Source organism: Lissotriton vulgaris, chromosome 8 (genome assembly GCF_964263255.1).
Source record: "Lissotriton vulgaris chromosome 8, aLisVul1.2, whole genome shotgun sequence".
NCBI classification, from domain to species: Eukaryota; Metazoa; Chordata; class Amphibia; order Caudata; family Salamandridae; genus Lissotriton; species Lissotriton vulgaris.
The window spans coordinates 557,215,589-557,233,324 of NC_141696.1; the positions used below are offsets into that span (position 1 = coordinate 557,215,589).

Below are 17,736 nucleotides of genomic sequence, written 5' to 3' on the forward strand. Positions count from 1 at the left end.
GAAGCAATTCGATATTAATACGACATTACACCTCTCCAAGACATCACTCTCTAACCAGTGCACACCCCTTCTAGAATGGCTTCTTACCCATTGATGGGAAATGCTGGTGCTCAGCTGAAGTGGTTTCTAGCAGGTGTGAACAGCTGTGCTCTGCTGCATTGCATTTGCTTCTGTGCTGGACTCTTTGGCCCTCCTGACATCGCACAGGTAGGCAGGTACTGGGCCTCTTTCTCTAGACTCAGGGTGCGGCTCAGACTGTGCAGCTGCAGACCACAGTGAGCTCAATCTGTTAAGCTTCTCAGCCATGCCTTTTAAAGACAGCAGAAGTACAGCTTTCATCAACAGACACAAGCCTGTTCCCCTGCTGCCCCCCCAAACACACGTGGAGGGCAGATGAGTTGTTTATAATCGTGGGCCCCTCCCCGGGTGGAAGAGATGTCTGCCTGGGGACCAGGGCTGCTGATGCAGGGGGTTTGTAGTAGCCAAACTCACAGAAGAAATGGAGGAGCACTTGCCTCTTCTCTTTTGCCTCTGATTTAAATAATCAGTTTCTACTATTGTTCTGTCTCTGGTACTTCCTGCATCAGCATTTAGGTAAATTCACCTTTCCCTTAATGGGCTGGCCGTATGCCTAAGATCATTCTTGACACATATTGAGAGTGACGTAGGCCAAACAACCCAGAGGAACACTTTTATTTTATTTGTTAAAATTGTTAAAGGGTGGAACATACCACCATGTGGTAAACAACAACATATTGAATAAAATGAAACATGCCCCTGTGTGCTGGGCAGCATTGCACAAATATACATGATGAGTAAAAACAGGGAGAGCGCTTTTAAATTTACAAGAAGGATAAAAACAGGGGTAGCACTTTATAAGGCAATGGCCCTCTCATTAGAAGATTGGGGCCAGCAAATGACTGTTATAACAAGAGATGCAGCACACGTTAGCGCTTATATGTGATTAAATGTGTCTGTCCCCCCTGTCTCAAGTAAAGTGCTTGTAGTGTCTTAGAATAAAAGTGAAGACGACATCATCTATGAAAGTGGTGATTTCATTCCTCTATGATTTGCTACTGACCACTGCTATCTCACCTCGCCCTAGATACATGGGTTTGTGGGAGGAACACCTGGGGCGGGATATCTCCGACGAGGAGTGGTCTCACCTCTGGCGTGATCTACACAGATTTAACCATTCTATTGATCTTCGGGAGGCCCATATGAAGACCATGCTAGATTGGTATCTGTACCCGACCCGGTTGAAAAAGATTTTTCCTTCTGCATCAGATAGGTGTTGGCGGGGCTGTGGTTTCCTTGGGGACTTTCGCCATATCTGGTGGGACTGCCCCATCATACGCCCCTATTGGGAGGAGATACTGTCTCATATCAGGGAGATCCTGGGCTACCCGATTCCAGATTCCATAGGCTTCGTGCTCCTGGGCCTTCGGGACCCGCTTTTGGAGCACCAGACCAGGGCAGACAAGCACATCCTTTGGCTCTGCGTAGGTGCGGCCAAGTTGACCCTGGCTGCAGCATGGAAGAAAGGGAGGCCCCTGCCCTTTCCCTTTGGTTCGCTAGGTTGTGGAGCGTATGGCGGACATTTTCAGAAATAACTTTAAGAACTTTACTTTCAGATGGGGCCCATTGGTCCGCTTTCTCTCTCGAGGGTTGCCGTCAGCGGTCTGCCCACCCACCATACGTGCCCTACATCTGTTCCAAGTGTGAAGTCTGCTTGCGCGAATGTCTGTTGCTAGGCTGCCACCACTGGGGGGAGGGAAGTAGCTGGGTGATTGGAGCCTCTGGGGGGGGTTTGGTTCGTTTTTCTTTTCTAGAGGGGGATGGGGATTTTTGTTTTCCCATGTTCGGCCTTGCCGCACTGTCTTCTTCCTGGCCAGGACGCTTGGAGGCGCAAATGGACTTGGTCGAATAAGCCTTTGACTTGGACAGCTTTGCCCGGTGCCAGTAAGGGCTTTTGCCCCTCCGGGACTTCTCGGGGGGTTTGATGCTGTTCCGGGCGGATTTTTGAGCCTTTCCTTGCCCTGAGCGATGACACTGTATGACCCTTCATCACTATTATTGCTGCTTGGCCTTATTGAGTTGGCCCCTGCGAGGGCACCTTTTTTTTATTGCATTCCATGTGATTCCATCCCTTCTCTCTTTTGTTATTTCTGTCTTCCTGTCTTCTCAATAAAAATATCTTTAACAAATAAGTGAAGACGAGGGAGTGAAGAGTAGGCTGTGAAGTGCATCAAGGAGGATCTGGGTCCGGATGCAAAGTGTCCATATGACCCAGTTCCTGTTTTGCTGCTGCCTTTTTTTCGAGCTCTTGAGCCGCAAAGGTCAGGAATGTTATTGTTTTGCAGGAAAGTTGTATCGAAGACCCACTGAGGCATTTTATCACAGTCATCCTGCAGGTCCTGACTTGTGTTTCTCTTAGGGTTGGCCTCAGGAGGATCTTACTTAGATTGTGTAAGGCCGGGCAAATACATAATAGATGTAGTAACAACTCTTCTCCCTTGTCACAGAGACAACAATCCAGAGAAGGCCAGGTCCTTAACCATTTTGGGGTAAGGTCATGACACTGTATGACCCTTCATCACTATTATTGCTGCTTGGCCTTATTGAGTTGGCCCCTGCGAGGGCACCTTTTTTTATTGCATTCCATGTGATTCCATCCCTTCTCTCTTTTGTTATTTCTGTCTTCCTGTCTTCTCAATAAAAATATCTTTAACAAAAAAGTGAAGACGAGGGAGTGAAGAGTAGGCTGTGAAGTGCATCAAGGAGGATCTGGGTCCGGCTGCAAAGTGTCCATATGACCCAGTTCCTGTTTTGCTGCTGCCTTTTTTTCGAGCTCTTGAGCCGCAAAGGTCAGGAATGTTATCGTTTTGCAGGAAAGTTGTATCGAAGACCCACTGAGGCATTTTATCACAGCCATCCTGCAGGTCCTGACTTGTGTTTCTCTTAGGGTTGGCCTCAGGAGGATCTTACTTAGATTGTGTAAGGCCGGGCAAATACATAATAGATGTAGTAACAACTCTTCTCCCTTGTCACAGAGACAACAATCCAGAGAAGGCCAGGTCCTTAACCATTTTGGGGTAAGGTCTTTTATCGGAAATCACCCCAATCTGAGTAATCTTATAGCGATCCCTGACGCATTCTTGTAAATAGGATTGTTGATTCAGTTGTTTATACGTTGGCATCACGATCCAGGCATGACTTTTGCCAGCCACTAATGCTTTGTCTATTTGCAACGATGCTGGTTTGATTGCTTTGTTAGTGGTTTGTTTAAAAGCAAGATATGACATTGGTGAATGCCAAGCTTCTTCCAGGTTTAGCTATAGAAGCGCTTGCCTAAGAGTCTTGCATGTGGAATTGGTCTGCCTAGTCTGTTTTTCAACCTCTTCCCAACAGTGATGGGCAAGCGTGTTATCTTCAGCGGCCCTCATTCGCCAGTAATATATGTTCAGGACCCCTTGTCTGGCCGGTATCTGGTTTGTTAATCCATATTCCAGGCGTATTTGCGCTTGGGAAATATGGCGCGGAATTAAGAACAGTTTTTTTAACAATCTTGATTGAGCAAGATTTTGCGTTTTAATGTCCTTGGTGGCCATCATTTCCAAGCCATATGTGACGGAGGGCAGAAATGTTGTTGCTAAATCCTTTAGCAAGTGACTGGTTGAGCTTCCACTTAGTTTTTTTTGTGTAGTTTTGAAAGCAAATTGAAGTTGTTTTGATTTTGTTTTCCCAAGGTCTAAATGATGTTTATAGTTTAATTGGCTATGTAGTAGGATGCCCAAATATTTGTATTCATCCACCTGGTTTAGAGTACAAGAATTTATCCTCCTAACAAATTTTGATCGTTTTTTGCGAGTGATGGAGAAGCATAGGACATTAGATTTTTTGAGGTTTATCGTTAATTGTGCATTTGAGATGTACAGCGCGAGTTGTGAAATCAGCCGTTGTAAGCCAAGTGGAGTTTGAGAGAGATGCACGATATTATCCGCATATTGCAGACTCGCTATGGTGGTTTGTCCCAACTTCGGTGGGTCACCCTGGATTGTGCGTAGGTTGCTCTCTAGGTCGGCAGTATAGATGTTGAATAAGCTAGGGGCCAGAACACATTGTTGCTTTAGCCCATTTATTGTTGGAAATTTCTTTTAAGGTGCCAACCGTCCCCTTTTATTATTTGGACTCAGGTATGCGAATATAAGTTGATGATTGCTCCCAATAGGTTAGGAGGGGCGCTCCAAGCTTTCATTTTAGCCCATAGTTTGGCTCTTTATCAAAAGCTGCTTTGAGGTCTAGAAAGCATGTATATAGGATGTTAGAGTTGTCACTTGCTTTCTTCGCTAGGAGAGTTAGCGCTCATAAGTTTGTTAGGGTGCGCATGCCGGCCCGGAAACCTGTTTGTGTCTTTGGGATCAGGTTTTTGCTTCTGACCCAAGTCTCCAGGTCTGCCAGTAGGTTGGATACATAGATCTTGGCCTCAATATCTATTAGGGCTATTAACCTATAGTTGTTTGGGTCTGAGCGTGTCCCTGATTTGTGAATAGGTTGAAGGTTGCTGCCCCTCCAGGAGTCAGAAACATTCCCGGTCCTTAAGCTGTTGCAAAACAAGGGGGATAAGAAGCTGGACCAAAACGTAGGATCTTGCCTAATTAGAGCGTTAGGTAGGACATTTGGTCCGGGAGCCCCGTCCGCTCTCAAGTGGTTTATAGTCCTCAGAACCTGCTTTGGAGTTATCTGGTCTGTTTCTTCTTTGTGATCCAGAGTGGCTAGCTTACTGCTTTCTTTGTAGGTTTCTCTATTTGTGATTTTTTATTTGATTTGGAATGGCTTTATTGTGTCCACGGCTGAAGCTTCCACTGTTACCAGTCTGAGGTGAATCATTTTGCTTGCTGAGATTCCCGGCTTCTGGTGTTGTTCTCGAACTGAGAGTCGGATTGAGCTCTGTTGAAATGTCAGTTATGCTGTCTATGCGCATGTCCAGTGTTGTAATATATGTTACATCGATGTGAGTGCTCCAGATTTGATCTGTCATGTCCGAGTTGAACTGCCGCTGTTTGCCGTTAAGCATAAGGTTTATTTTTACCCAAAACTGTTTAGAATTTCGCAGCTTACTGGCTTGGAGTTTGATGGTCTCGAGGTTTTCCTTATATTTTTGCTTGCCCACCTTGGTTTCACATTTTAGCTCCTTTTTTACATTTTCTATTGTTATGAGAGTTTGTTCTGATAGTTGGGGGTCCTTTGTTCGAAATGACCTTAGGTGTGTATTCAGCCGCATTTTTATTGAACGCATTTTTGCCGTATACCATTTCCCTGCTCTGTTTCTTGTTGTCTTGTGTCCTCTGCACTTGTATCTTTTGTTGATGCTGACTACAAAGGACTCCCAGGTCTTTACTGTATCTTGAGCATCTACTGGCGGTGATAGCAAGGAGTGGCATGTCTACATTAAATTGGTAATGTTGTTTTCATTCCAGTTTAATCATTGTAAGTTGAAGAGTTGCGTGTTCAATGTTAGAGGATTTGCCTGCTCCGACCCTTTTGAGGTAATAGATAATGTGAAGATCTAGGGGTAATGGTCGCTTTCAACCCATTTCAGGATATGGAAATCTTTGATGTGAGGAAATAGATCAGGGTCTGCTAACGTAAAGTCTATTGTTGAGCCTGTATTCCTGGTGACCCTCGTTAAGGCTGCTGGCCTGTCCAAGGGGCCCCTTCCATTTAGCGTGTGCAGAAAGAGATCTTCCAATTTTGCTGCACATTTCTTCCCCATGGCATCTTGTCTGCTTCGATTGCCATATCTTGGCTGTATAAATCTCGTAAATTTCTACCCTGTCCTTAGATTAGGTTCATGTTGAAGTCACCTGTTATTATCTTATTAATCACTTGGGTAGGTGCTTTTCAGCATTGTAATCGCTGCTATTAGCTGCTTAATTCTTTGCCCTTTATGTTTTCCCGCTGGGTGCATATATAGATTCTGAATTAATAGGCCCATGGAAGGTGAGATTTCGACTTTAATGCATTGCATCCATGTTGAATCTAAGTCAATGCAGACATCTCTCCTAAGAAAGTCAGTGGATATAAAGGTTGATAGCCCTCGTTTTGCCCTACCGTGCTGTGCCTCCTTTTGTGCTGGGATAAATTATTCTTTGTAGCCCACGAGTGGCGATTATTTTGTCTGCGAGGTCTCCTGAAAGAGAAGTATGTTGTGTTGTGTGATGAACTCTATGAAATTGTCTTCTTCTAACTTTAAGCATAACCCGTTGACGTTCCAAGAACGATCTTGCAACCCTGCTCTTTTCCTGATGTTTGTCTTGGGTTAATTCATTCTACACCCCTCTGATTTAAAGCCAAGGGAGCTTGTGGGTGCCCCTCATGTGTAACTTTTTCATGTTGAGCAATTGTGATTGTAATTTTCCTAGGTAGGAGGCCTTCTTCTGCCATGGTGCTCCTTTGATCTGGACCTTTCGCACCTTTTAGGAGGCTCCGTTTCCGGACTTTGTTTCTGGAGCGGACTGGGGTATAGTGCGGGCTCCACCTTTATTAACTCTATGCCCCAGTTGGAGAATTCCTCCCTAAGCTGCAGAATTTGTTCTGTAAAGCGGTGTTCAGTCCATGCTATAATCGTAGAGTCTGGGCCTGTTTGGTTTGAATTCAATTGATTCCAAATTGCCTAATTTTTATGAAGCAGAGCTGGTAATTGTTCTAAGAGTTTTAAAATAGACCCTCTATTCAAGATGTTGTGTGGCCTCCTCGAGCTGTATCGCGGAATTAGTTCAACTTTTTTTGCTTGGGATGAGTCGTGTTGGTTCTATGTAGTTTTTTTCCCCCATTGCTTGATGTGGCTGCGCCTGCTTGGGTAGCAACCGGGTCTGATGAGTCAGAGTTAGTTTGATGTTGGGAACAGTTTCTCTCAAAGCTGCTCACAACTGGTAGAACATGTGTTGCTCCCGGCGGCAGTGCCCGTTTCTTTCTTCCGTTGGGCTTCGTACACTTCTCTAAATCTGCTTGGCTACTATTGGAGGTCGCTTGTATGGTGGAGGAGTTAGTGTTCACTATATTACCATGCACTGTATCTGCCATTTTTAATGTTCCTGGGCTCAATGATTCAAGTTCTTCTTTCTCCACCGGGATGTTGAATATACTGAACACTTTCCTTGCTTGCTTGATTGAGCTGGTTCGTTGGTTTGGGCCGTCTGGAGTTGTGGCCTCTTTTGTTGAGGAGTTTTCAGTTCGAATTGTTCCAAGCACAGTCTTTGTTTTATTTTGAGAGGAATCTCCCTCTGTCAGGACCTTGGCATTGATATCATTAGAATCAAAATTGTTTTTTTGAGGATGTATCGCCGGCGGCCCTCGGGTGTTTGATTTGGTTTTTCTTGCTTTTCTCAAGCGTTTTCTTAAGCTCTTTGAGAGAGAGATTGTCAACTTCGATTGCTTAGGGCTTGTTTAGTCTATTGTTTGTGAATCCTGGTTTTGTGGTGCATCCTCTTCCCCCTCAGAATGCGCTCATTAATCTAAGTTGGCTGGCGTCTTGAAGTCGTCTGGAGTGGAAGGGCCTGACTGTCTAGTACTGTGGGACTCTCTTTATTGCTCAGGACACCACTTGCTCTGCCACTTCCCTCCTGGCCGTCTTGTTCATCTCTTTCCTGCCTGGTAGTTTTGCTAATCTCTTTAGGGGATTCCTTGATACGGTTGCCAATTTGTCAAATATTTGGGGCCCAGAAAGGCCGGTAAGAACTCCCACTGAGTTCACTATTGTTTTAGTTTTGAGGGCATTGCTGGACTTGCTTTTGCTCATTAATTTGTGACTTGAGGTTAATTTGTCACTGCTGTACGTGAAATCCGTAGCGTCCTTGTGCTTTTCAGCGTTAGAGTTGGTGCTGTCTTTGTTTTCTGTATGCTCCTTGCTGCTCCCTGTGGAAAGTCTATGGCATACTTTAAGAAAGTCAGAAATTAGCGCCTGTTTGCTGGCTTTAAACAACCACTCTTCTGTACACTCCATACTGAAAGGCGTTACCAACAGTTGGCTTTTATGGATTTCTGAAATGCTTCGTATTTTGTGCTGCTCCTGTCATGCGTGTTAACCTCCTCTTCAGAGGAGCACTCGGGGGTAGTGTGTCTACCAGAGGCGGCACCATTGTGCCACTGGCAGACATAGCAGGGAAAACAAAGTTGCCCGTTGCGGCTCATTTTTTAGGTCGAGCCTAGGCAGCATGCATGCACTGTTGCAAGACCTGCTGTAATCATTGTGGCAGTGTAATCCCGACTGCATCTTGCCATTGGTTCACTCCTGCGTTGCTCTTCTATCCTGGCTCCTTATTGATTAGTGCTCCCGATACATACTTTCTGGTTTTGCAGAGTAACACCGACCAACTACAGTTTACTTACGCTGTAGCTGGTTATGTGTTCCTTTAGGGACTACTTGCTTTATTTCTTGCTAGTGATATACCACGGCGCCTGCTTCATGGTACACCTGCATAACTTTTTTGTACAGGGACACCGCGCTAAGTGTTATAGCAGGGAGCCTGCTTTTATTTAACTTTTTTAACACTATAGCACCCGCTTTATGGGCCGCCATGCGCATAACATTTATATAGACGGGTATTGGGCTACATGTTTCTGCACAGCACCCACATTTATTTTTGCAACACGGGCGCCATGCTTTGTTTGAGTACAGTGCCTGCTTCACCCTTACACCAAGGTGCAGGCCATTCCTGTCCTCAGAGGTTTAGGTTGCTCATGGTACACAAGGGGAATGCCACATGTGTACACATTAGTTCAAGGCACTCGAGTAAATGGAAGTAGAGGGGATCTTTACTGGGCAATCATTTTAAACATTGAAAAGGACACACACAAACCCAGATGTACATGCAATAGACTGTTTATGGAGGTACAGCATAGTCATCACAAGTAGAGGCACACAACCCCAACACTTAGGTTCTCACTGTACATAGGACAGGGTACGCGCTGTCAATGGAGCTGCATGACATTCATGGACACGTGGGTGTTAGCACTCATTGTACTTTGACGCAGAGTCCGTCTCAGGGTTAGACAGAAGGCAGTACAGAACAACAGTCACTTCCTGTACACAGAGATAAAGACATGCAGTGACATGAATTTATTCAAATTCTGTACACTGACGCACAGACACACTCCTTACAGAGACAAAGGGACCGACTGTACACAGAGGTACGGAAAGAGTGCTCAGAAACGCTGGCACTCAGTACAGAGAGGCACTGCACTCATTGTATACATAGGTGCAGACTCGCACAGTAAATAAATATGCGAGCATTCACTCTACACCACAACACGGGCACTCACAGTAGAGAGAGATACAAACACCCACAATGCTCACAGTACACACAGGACATGCATTCACTCTACAGGGATGTGCAAGTTGTTCCCAAAGCAAATATACCCAGCCTTTAATTGTACTTTAAGATACAGTCACTCACTGCACACAGATATAGGCACAGAAATAAAAGTCACAGGCACAAACAGAGGCTCAGTCCCCTTGGTGTTCACATAAATAAATGAAGGCACAGATGGGGGCATGCACTCACTGTGCACAGATGTACTGAAACTCGTAGAAAGCGGCTCTAAGAGTGCACATAGATATGGAACTCTCAGAACACATGTACTCAGAGGCTCTCCCTGTACACAGAGGTACAGTCTTTCACAGTACACAGAGGTGCAAGTGACACTCACTGTGCACAGTGGTCCAGAACACTCGTACGCAGAGCCTCTCTCTCTACACGGGAAACAGAATTCCACTGTACACTGGTGCACACTCTATACAAACAGTCAAAGCACTACCAGTTTACAAAAGGCACAAGCACATGAAGTATGCAAACATACTCCCTTGGCATTCTCTTACTGCCAGTTTTTAGGTGGAGCCTAGGCAGCATGCATGCGCTGTCTGCAAGACCTGTTATCTCCTCAATCAGCTTTTGGCATGCCCATGAATTGACATTTGTTTGTTGTTGTGCCATTTAGAAATACAGGGTTTTTATTGATGCATTGGGTCTGATTCTTGTGCCTTTGCTGGTTGGGTCACGCCCAGGCGATTTCACTTATTGTTTGCTTGCGTTGGCCATCCCAACACCTCTGCGGTTCCTCCTGGTCATCCTGATCTGCCTTTGTAATTTGTAGGCTATCAACATCGTTTTAGGTGTTCAGGCCGTTTCACAGAGCAATGCTCTATTCAGCACCTGCAAAGTGGCAATTTATGTCCGGTAGCTGTTGAGCTATGCCAATAGCACTAACTCCAAAAAATGCTAGACCTATTGCATTTCAAATGCTTGTTTTTTCCACTGTAGCCTGAAGCTGTGTACACATCCTTCTTGTAGACGGATGCGGCAGCTAGCAGGTGATGAGCTGTGTTTTGTTACTCGAGGATGTCTCGATGCTTTTCGACACACTGATCTCAGGCTAACCACTCCATCCATGCTCAATTGTTAATCCACTCTATTGTGTTGGCTTTTGACCCATGTGTCTCTCCCTTTCTTTTTTTCGCTCTCTCTATTTCTCTTTTTCTTTCTCTCTTCCTCACGGTCGTCATTTTTCAAGTCTATGATTTTCAAACCTTTCTTTTTTGGTAACGTGTTCTTATCATCAAATACACAAGACCATTATTTAAAGCCTGGAAATTGATCGCTTTCAGTATGAGAACATTCTGGCATGTGATGGCAGAAACGCAGGGGTGAAGCTATCATTGGTGCAGTGGCACCGAAGCTCTGGAAAGCTATGTGTTATATTTTGCTATCACCGTTGGTGGTGATGTAAAAATCAGTCTTGGCAGTCAATCTTAAAGAGCAAATTCAGAAATACATGAATCATTAATTCTATGTTAACCACAACCACAATCACTATACACCAGAGCTTTCAATAGTACCCCCACTACACTCCAAACCAGAACACATAGGCAAAAGACATTGTCATTTACAATGCCAATAGCCCTAACTCTAAAAAAAAAATGCTAGACCTATTGCTTTGCAAGTGCTTGTTTGTAAGTGGGGCGATCAAACAGGGCCTGGACACACTGGGGTGGCGCCTGATAGAAACGGGCGAGGCACCAACCTCCCCGGGCCACCTGAGGCTCTGCAGGCTCCTCCTACGGATAATGGATTGTTTGTTTATTAAATGCCACGTGGGACACCGAAACTGCCCAGCTGGTTTAAACCCCCCAGCCCGCTGAACAGAGTTTATTGAACGTTGTCTATGTTGGATTGTGAAAAATAAGAGGCCACAGTGTATTTCCACATAGCAGGCTCGCACAGCAGACAACGCACTCAGTGCCAGCACTCTTAGTGGCAAAAGGTAGCTCCTTGTTAGTGCACCTCATGAGGTGGTCAGGGTGGCAATGCGCGACTAATGCATTTTAGTGTGGTGATGCACACACCACACTTAAAATGCATTAGTCTAACCTAACCCCTGATGCTTGATACTTAGCAGGACTGCGAGGGTGCAGTTCTAGCTCCCTGCAGTGAGCCATCCCCTCCCACTGTGGTCCTCCTAACATTTTCTTGAGCCGCCATCTCTGAGCTCTTTGTTGCTTTTTGGGAGGTGCTGGAGGCTGATTTTTGCAGCGCCCACACTGACACATATCAATCCACAAAAGATAGTCTGAGGGTTACAGCATGGTCTGTGCCTTGCACCGTTCTCTACACATCCCAGACTTTGTTGCACCTGTGAATCAAGCACTGAGAGGTAACAAGAATGGCTGTGCAGTGTGGTTTTGATTTCTTAGCCCTGCTTGTTAAGGTCTATTGGTTCTGCACAATTTATGAAAAAATACATGTTTGTGCCTCGGGTAGGGAGGCACACATTCACAAGTACTTGCATGCTAGTTTCTAATGCACCTCCATTTTCAACGCAGGTGTGAAGCCGTACACTGGTTCCTGTTAATTGAAGGAAGCAGAAGTAAGAGACAGATGGTGCTAGGGAGATGTTAGCCTGAGCGGAGTCAAATGACTGTTTCTAGTGGTAGGGCGGGAAAGCCTTATGGGAGAGAGAGGCAACACATTGTTTAACCTGGTTAGATAGCAGAGTCTGTGAATGCACCTGGTAGAAAAAGCTGAGGTATGTATCCTCACTGCCCGTGCTGAGGTCCTTCAAAGGCACCTCTGGCATCCTAGTGGAATTATGTGACACTCTCCTCACATATCTTATACTTAATGGAACTTTCAACGCAATGCAACAACTTTCAATATGTAAGGCAAGGCACCTAAAAGAAAGGGTAAACTCATCACATGAGCTAGTGAAATAGCTCAGTGAGTTAAGGTACCTGCTGCCGGTCTGGTGTTCATGGTTTCTCAATGTGTACCACAACTATCTTAAAGGTATAGAAAACTGTATTTGTAGGGACAGGTTATGTAAGAGCATATCCTCTAAGCCATAATATAGCTTTGTGAGTGCACAGTGCTCAAACAACTGCTGTAGAAATCCAGGGGGTGACTCTGATATAGGCAAACAATGCTCTCTTCTGCCGGGTCCCTGCACATGAATCTTTGATATGCTGGAACTGCGAAGTGGTAAACACCCTCAACCCTTTCCTCCTTAAATCTCTGGCAACCCCCATATCAACCAAACAAATCTCTGAAGCTGCTTTGCTCATTTTACCTGCTGAAACAGGGTATAACTGATAAAATCATCTACTATTTTAAGGTGGTGGGTTATTGCACATGCTGAAGATGTGTGGGGTTCTTCTCCTCTGTAGCAAATAGGTTTCCCACCCTTATGGCACAAGCTCTGGAAGTTAATTCTGCCTTCCTGTATTAGGCATGCACCCTTGCAAGCCTTTTCCTTGGTACCCACATGTTCCCACTGGAAACCAAGAAGCTTTGAATGTTTAGAAGGTAGAGCAGCAGTGCATTGAGGAAAATGAGTTTAAGGCTGAGGGGCGGCTCCTCCATTAGGGCGAGGGAGCGTCGCCCCACTGCTTTCTCGCAGTGCAAGAAGCAGAAACATAAAATGGTAAAACTATAATTTTATGTTTCTGCTTCTCGCATTGTGAGAAAGCTGAAGGGTATACCTGGTTGGGGACGGGCGTGTGGACGGGCGGGTCGGGGAGGAGTGTCTTGCCCAATGTTGCAGGCCCTGACTGTTTGGTCGGCCCTCTGGGGCAGACCAAACCAGTCTTGCAGACTCTCCTTTTTAGGTCGAGCCTGGGAATACGCATCCGAAGGATGCGGTCCAGGTGGAGAACTATAGCTAGCTGACTCGGGGGAATGAAGGACAAGAAACTGCCACGCGCTTCTCTCCGGCTGGATTTCACTGCGTGCACGCGCACCCAGACTCACGCATGCGCACATACACATACACAGCCACACGCATACACAGCCACACGCATACACAGGCCCCCCCCCCGTCGCCGCCGCCGCACCTACACACACACTAGCGCACATACACGCACACACAGAGACCCCCCCTCCCCACACACACACACCAGTGCACACACATCCCCCCCCACTCACCGGTCTCTTTCTGCGTGTTCCGTGTCTCTCTCTCCGTGTTCCGTGTCTCTCTCTCCCTCGGGAGCCAGTGGGTCAGTCTGAGCATGGGAGTTCCGCACTGGTATCCGCTGGTCTTCACCCGGGCCCCCTCCTGGAACCCGGGACTTCAGCTGCCACTTCGTTTTCGCTCCGGAGATCGCTCCTAAAAAACGAAACTTTGGAATGACGTGCATGCGCAGGCAGCCCCCGCCCTCAGTTACAGCCCAGTACTGAGCTGCTTTCGGTTTGGTTTCGCAGTCTTCCGTGTTTGCTGCGGTGGCTGCGGCTACCAATATTTAAGATGACTCCACTTTCGTGGCCGCAGATGGTACGTACAAAGTACACTTTTCCCATTACACATACTGTAGAGGGACTGGAACAAAAACCCTTCACGCAGTGCACTTTTTGTATTTACATGCAGCTTGACGCCGTTGCTGGGCCTTCTGTGACTGTATTTAGTGCACACATACTGCCCTGTTTGTTATTACGTAGCTCACGTGAAGTGTACCTCGTGCACTTTCACCACAGGTGCGAACTTGGTGCCAGTACATACGATTTGTATTTCTCAATTTTCCACAAGCAAATCTACACGAAGTGAGCAAGGGTTGGTCCCCGCATGGAGATTTGCACAACTGTGAAGGTGTGGTGGCGTTAAGAAAAGGCTACTACATTTACCTGAAATGGCGCATCTATGCGTGATTTATGTATCGGCTGTCACTTTGGAGTTAGCAGTGCAGTTGTGCCTTTTTAGGTGTGCATATCAGACACGTGGGTAGCAGTTAATGTTTGTCCTGTAACGTGTATTTTTGCGACAGCACAGGTGTCCCGGTGCAGATGAAGGGCACTTTTGTCTCTGGTCCTGTTTCCCCGCCTCACTTTCTCTTCCATCTCCTGGCCTATGTCCCTCCCTTTTTTCTCCCTTGCTCTTTTCATTTCCTAGTTTTTATTTTATTTTAAGGCTAATAACATTGCTGGTGCAGAAGTGTCATAAGCACAGTACATTTGTCAGCGTCCTTGCAGGTGTGACCCTGGTCAAACCTCCCACACTAGTCGCGCTACTGTCTTGCGAGGTTGTAGACTCGAGCTGTGTTTTGGAGGCCAGAAAATGCACAGGAGTGTGTTTCACGTAACCACTACAAAGAAGGATTGTGGCGGAATGGTATTAAACATGGTTGCCGAGTATTTGCATTGCAGCCAAGATTCACGTTGTGCAGTGTCTGGCGTGGCGTAATGTCCTGCTGTTCTCTGTTCAGTTCGCCTATTGCAGCTTTCCTTTTTGGTTAAAAACAGCTGAGCGTTTGGCACTCTGATAGAAGGATGCCCAGGGGCAAAGGCTTTAATGAAGCTGCACTTAGACTTCGTAGAAGGTGTTTCGTGTGCAAAACATTTCTCATACGCAAGCATAGCGCCACTGACTTTTGTACATTGCAAAGTTCACCAAAGTGCTTTGCCCTTCGTAATTAACCATATGAATTGAAGACCGCACGTTGACATCCAAAGGTGGCAACCCAGTGGTTCCTCGCACAATGTGACGCAGGCGCGCAACACCCATTGGGCTCACGGGGCTTCAGCCCCCCCCCCCCTCCCCCCGTCGTGTGTGTCAGCCCGGGCGAAGACAGCTTCGTGGACTGGCGAGCATCTAATTGCAGCCACACCCGAGCACTTACCAGGTCTTTAAACGACCATTTACATGTAAATGAGGCTTTTGTTGTGTGCGCACCCCTTCTCAAGCCACTCTGAAGAATTGCCCCCCCTAATCTTTTTCAACCCCCCCCCCCCCATCACCCCCCCCATCCTCCCCCCCCCCCCCTCCTCGAAATTTGGCTCTCGTTGCCCGCCTGGTGTGACGTGCTTGACGACTGCTTGCGAAAGCATAGAATTATTCCTGCCTTGCTCGGGCTCCCGGTCACCATTCACACAGTGTAAGCTGTTCTTACTTGACAGCCTGCACTGTGCTTGTGCAGTCTGGGGAGCTCACATTAGTGCCCAGTTTGACCCCTGACCTTTAATGGAACACGGGTGGCGATGCAGGCATATTCCAAGTGCTGTACTGGAGTTCTGCCTTACGGTGCAGACATGTCACATGTCAGCAGTTGCTAATTCTCGCACTGTATCTCAAGCAGAGCCCCGTGCCATCACTATTAATGAGGAGGGTGCTTAGCAACTTTCTGAAAAGTCCCTTTTCACTGTGAGAAGCTGTGAGACTCTTTGAGGCTTCTCGCAGCATAAATCAAAATATTGTGCTGCAGCCAGTGGAGCCAGGTGGTGTGTATTTTAATCCAATTTTTCCAAATTGTGCAGTCGGGGGATGTGGCAACGTGTCCGTGCTTTGAAACCATATTAACAAGTACTAAGCATTAGGTGCAAAAGTGGGCATGTGCAGGGGTTTTAATCACGTGATAAAGGTGATTCGAAGAAACGTATGGAAGGGCATTGGGGGACACGGGGGGGTGGGGGGGGGGGCAGCACTAATCTACCTAAACCAATACCAACAACACATCTTTACAAGCGGAATCAGCTATGTACTAAATGGAAAGGCCACGACAGGCTTCCACTAGCACTAAGGTGTCATTTAATGTTAGATAGTGCACTCAATGAGTGCTTCTAACAACGCAAAGGAAGTGTCCATTTGCTTTTTCTCGTGGATACATTTCCTGCTGTGGGACCAGAAGGCCTGAGTTCTGTTTGTAGATTCTCTGCTTGCCTGCCTTTGTAAGGTCGTAGTCAAATCACTTTCTTCCTCTTTGCACCTTTTCCTGTATGATGTACAGCTTTACTACTGACTACCATCTTGGGGAATCCACTCTTTGGATGCTATTCTCCTACTGTACGGACTCTGGAATCGCAAGGGCGTCTCACCTAGAGTCCCATTTATTGCTCACTGCCAACAGTGTCACGAGAACAAGGCTGGTCAATTGGCCGCAGTAACTCAGGCCACTGCAACAATGATAGGATGGAAAGCCCTCTAGAACAACAGAAGCCTACGGGTGGGTGTGCTGGAAAAAGGAAAGATACGTTTGACAAATGATCTATTGATGCTCATCCTTTGATATGCTCTGACTGTGAGACGTCTTCTTGGAACCGTGTGAAGAGGTGACCCCCTACTTCAAAGAAATAAGCTCTTTTGTGAAACAATTCGATTGGATGGAGACATTTCTGCTTTACCTTTTCCAAGAAAGAATACAAGGGTGAAGCTTTTTTTTGGGAGCGGTGCTTCTACCAAACCAATTATTACTTAATTATTCTACTAACAACATTTGAAGAGCCAGAGTTCCAGCTAGATTTGGGGGAAATCCTGGCCATTGCTGCTAAACTGGCCCGTGCGTGAGGTGCATCATCAGAGCTGTGTGAATAATAACTGCAGGCAGCCCCGTGCCTGAGGTGCATCATCAGAGCTGTGTGAATAATAACTGCGTCAGCCCCGTGCCTGAGGTGCATCATCAGAGCTGTGTGAATAATAACTGCAGGCAGCCCCATGACTGAGGTGCATCATCACAGCTGTGTGAATAATAACAGCTGTGAGCCCCGTGCCTGAGGTGCATCATCAGAGCTGTGTGAATAATAACAGCTGTGAGCCCCGTGCCTGAGGTGCATCATCAGAGCTGTGTGAATAATAACTGCAGCAAGCCCCGTGCCTGAGGTGCATCATCAGAGCTGTGTGAATAATAACTGCGTCAGCCTGGTGCCTGAGGTGCATCATCAGAGCTGTTTGAATAATAACTGCAGGCAGCCCGTGCGTGAGGTGCATCATCAGAGCTGTGTGAATAATAACAGCTGTGAGCCCCGTGCCTGAGGTGCATCATCAGAGCTGTGTGAATAATAACTGCAGGCAGCCCCGTGCCTGAGGTGCATCATCAGAGCTGTGTGAATAATAACTGCGTCAGCCTGGTGCCTGAGGTGCATCATCAGAGCTGTGTGAATAATAACTGCAGGCAGCCCCGTGCCTGAGGTGCATCATCCGAGCTGTGTGAATAATAACTGCGTCAGCCCCGTGACTGTGGTGCATCATCAGAGCTGTGTGAATAATAACTGCGTCAGCCCCTAGCCTGAGGTGCATCATCAGAGCTGTGTGAATAATAACTGCAGGCAGCCCGTGCCTGAGGTGCATCATCAGAGCTGTGTGAATAATAACAGCTGTGGGCCCGTGCGTGAGGTGCATCATCAGAGCTGTGTGAATAATACCAGCTGTGAGCAACAGCATATTCTTGCACACACTCTCACTGCTTACCAATTTAAAGTT

At 46.6% G+C, this 17,736-nt stretch overlaps 1 protein-coding gene across 1 annotated transcript in view; it reads left to right on the plus strand.

The window, feature by feature from the left end:
- Positions 1–17,736, plus strand: part of TMTC4 (transmembrane O-mannosyltransferase targeting cadherins 4) — a 996,962-nt gene that overhangs the window by 723,738 nt on the left and 255,488 nt on the right. The gene's annotated exons all lie outside the window — the stretch shown is intronic.